The following is a 3,761-nucleotide window of genomic DNA, read 5'->3' on the forward strand; positions in this document are numbered from 1 at the left end:
AAACCTTCACAGTGTTTTTGCTGTGAAGTTTACGTGTAAAAACGTGGTCTCACGGGTCTCACGAAAACAGGCTGGTCTCACGTGAACCCAACCCTATATATCTATATTACATATGTATATATATGTATATAATACATATGTATATAGTAATATAGGGTTGGGTTCACGTGAGACCAAGGGTTTTTCGTGAGACCCGTAAGACCAATTTATGTTCATTGATCCACTTTATAAGCTAATGATCTAATGGTCTAAAGTTGCATGATAACAATTTTGTGATTATTGAAAAGTCTCGTGGCACTTATGGATGTTCAGATTGTCAGATTGTAGATCTAATCCAATGGTTGAGAATTAGTTTTAATGGTCTCACAAAGAACCCTTGGTTTCACATGATCCCAAGTCTAGTAATATATACATAAATATGTATATCCACCTTCTTTTGCAAATCACCCAAATTATAAAACTTTACAAACTAATCACAACATCCATCTACTTTCCATTTACATCTATCTTTCATGCGAATCTAATAATATAAATATTTTATTATTTAGAAAAAAATAATTTTTGTAAAAAGAAAAAAGTCCTCGATTCCCTAGTGGGGATCACTACTAGAAAAAGGCTTTTCACAGACTAAACTTGTTGATTTCAAATGGATCACCAACCAAAATTCGACTACACAAAATTTCTTCGATTCAACAATCCAACGGTAACCTGTCAGTGAAATTAATAATTACCGTCAGATTATTGACGACCAATAAATGTTTAGGCATCATACTAGGGCAACTAGGGCCAATCAGATGACCTAGCTTGAGAGGGTGTCGTCCAAGCACATCAGGAGATCGATTAGTGCCGTACAATATCAGCAGCACATGGTATCAAGTCTAATATATTACAAACTAAATGTATATATAGTTTCTGAATATGCATGATGTTGTTGTCTACTAACAACTTTAGTTGTCTATTGTAGAGAGATGTATGGATCATGTGCCCACTATTGCTGGGGTTTTTGAGAGGATCTATTGCTCCAATAGGAAGCCCGTCCTGAGTGCGACTGGTCCGTCTGTTAATAGCATTGATAACTGTTAGTTTGTTGCTTGAATTATTTTGTTTTATAACATTGGTAGCTATTAGTTTAAGTTGTCGTTGTTGGCATCCTAGGCTTGATTTATTGTTAAAAACAGGTAAAATATATGTCGATTTACAGTCTGGGAGATCAATCTTTTCATTCTCTTTCCTTTCTTCTATTGCCTAGGTCCACTCATTCCAGGAAATTCATAAGCTCCATGGACGTAGCGTTCTTCTCAAGAAGTAAGTGGTTGAGCTAACGATATGGGTGAAAACCGAATGCACGTGTTTCACAAAGATTTACTATTCAAAATTAATCAATTAAAGGTCAAGGTTCAAAATTGAATACTATTAATCACAATTGACACTAACTCAATCAAGCTTTGGAAGAATTGCATTAAAACTAAGAAACAAAGAAATGTTTAGAAAATGGGTACTAACGATGAGAGAAAGTCAATATCAACCATCTGTTACTAACCCAAGTGTTTCACTAATTCGGTTAGTTTTCGCGCGATGTTCAAAAATGCATTGCCCAAACAAACATGCTAAGAAGGGACTGATTCAACCCACAACATAATCCATGTCTATCTAAACCAACCATCCTACATTTTTATGTTAAAGGTAAAACGGAAAGATAAATACTTACTTGTCACTTAATTTAAAACCAACAAAAAAATGTAAGCATTTATTTTGAACCGTAAAGTAGTAAAACCATGATAAAACGCAATAAAAATAAAAATGTATATATCTCACATGCATGATTTATGAAGTTAGAGAAGAAATTTTTTTTATTCGTATTTTATCGAAAAATATTAAAATTAAAGAGTTGAATGTTAACCACAAGGGTGATGCCTGATTGGTTTGAGTTTGACTCTAATGGTCAAAAGTACCAGAAGGTCACAGGTTTAAATCTAAGCAGGAATAAAAATCTCCTTGTGGCCACGAAGGTTTAAATACGGTGACTCCAAGCTATCTGCAAAACAGATGATCGTCCCGAAATTAATTAACTTGTATAACAGATTGTATATTCAGGTTAATAGAAAAAAAGAGTTGAATGTTTGAAAATATAAATAGATTTTTGAATAAAATAAGAATAAAAAATCAAAACAAATTTGAATCGTTGACTTTTCTTAATCAGGCAGTCATCATTTTCTATGGAGGTCAAAGCTGACTGCCACCATTACTCCATATTGCCTCTTCATTGCATTGAACCGGTTATGTAATATATGTGTCGTTAGAGAATATTTAATGAAAATAATTCTCAACCTCATAACTAATTTGCAGTACTTATTTAATTAAATAACACAAAATAAACACATTATTGAATTATTTAACAACTAAATTCATCGATTGTCTTATTACATACAGAATATGAACGTACAGATATCTTTCTGGCAATTGAATTTATCATGTCGTTGTCTATGATGTATATTTGATTATGACGAGCATTACCACACGGCCAAAGTTATTGGATTAATCGTTGTCGAATGTATTTGAGATGTATTCTTCACGTATCTATGGAGGTGTGAGGTGTAAAAAGATATACTGAAACGTATAAGCTTTCAAATTTAGTTTATAAAGATAACTATATCGGCGGCAATGCAATCAAGATTTGTGTTTTATTTGAACCGGAAGAGTTCTAAGCAAAGATACTGGGACGTTCCAATCTTTTTGGAGGCCTCGCTACATCCAAAACTTTTGATTACATTGCATAAACACTACAACAAAATTGGGTTTATAGGACACTCTCAATTTCTAAGCGTCCTAATAGACTTAGTTTATAGGACCAAAAAAATAAAGCGTCCTATCTAAAGGCGTTGTAATAAGTTTATATGACATTTTTTGATGTCGTAATAAGTTTGTTAAGACACTTTTAATATAAAACGTCCCATTAGCAACTTTATAGGATACTATTTGAACAACTGTCCTGTAAAAAATTTGAGTTTATAGGACACTTTTGAGAAAGTGTCCTATAGAGTTGCTAATGCGACACTTTGTATTAAAATGTCCTAAGAAACTTGTTAAGACGCCCAAAAGCGTCATATAAACTTATTACAACACCTTTAGATATGACACTTTATATTTTGGTCCTATATATTAAGTCTTATAAAGCGGTCTATTAGGACGCTTAGAGATTGGGGGTGTCCTATAAACCTAATTTTGTTGTAGTGAAATGAGATAACATAGAATATATGTTAAACATGGTTTGAACCTAAAACCAAACAATTAATGGTTTGACCCTAAATAACTTCGGCTATAGTTTTACACAGGTCGATAAAAGACTCTAAACACATGTAAATTTCGTGACCCTATTCAAAATCTCACATTTAATATGCTAAAAGATGTCCTGATATTCCTCTAGAATTTTATTATGACAATAATAACGTATATTGCATGTCAAAGGAATCAAAATATCATCACTGGTCCAAACACATGTTTAGAATATATCATATATTATTTGGGAGATTATTGAAAAAAGACAGATGTCAATGTATGTATATGTAATGTGTCACAATGTTAATTGGTCCATTAACGAAACCATCAACCCAGTAGAAGAAACATGAGAGTTAAATTTATATCATAAAAACTTAAAAAAAAATATTGATATTAATATTAAATTTTTTATTTAAAGTTCTGGTTTTTTTATAATTTTTTTAATTCAATATTTTATTTATAATTTAATTTAAATTTAATAACGA

The sequence above is a fragment of the Cynara cardunculus genome (assembly GCF_001531365.2).
Source record: "Cynara cardunculus var. scolymus isolate 2C chromosome LG 8, CcrdV1, whole genome shotgun sequence".
In the NCBI taxonomy this organism is placed as follows: Eukaryota; Viridiplantae; Streptophyta; class Magnoliopsida; order Asterales; family Asteraceae; genus Cynara; species Cynara cardunculus.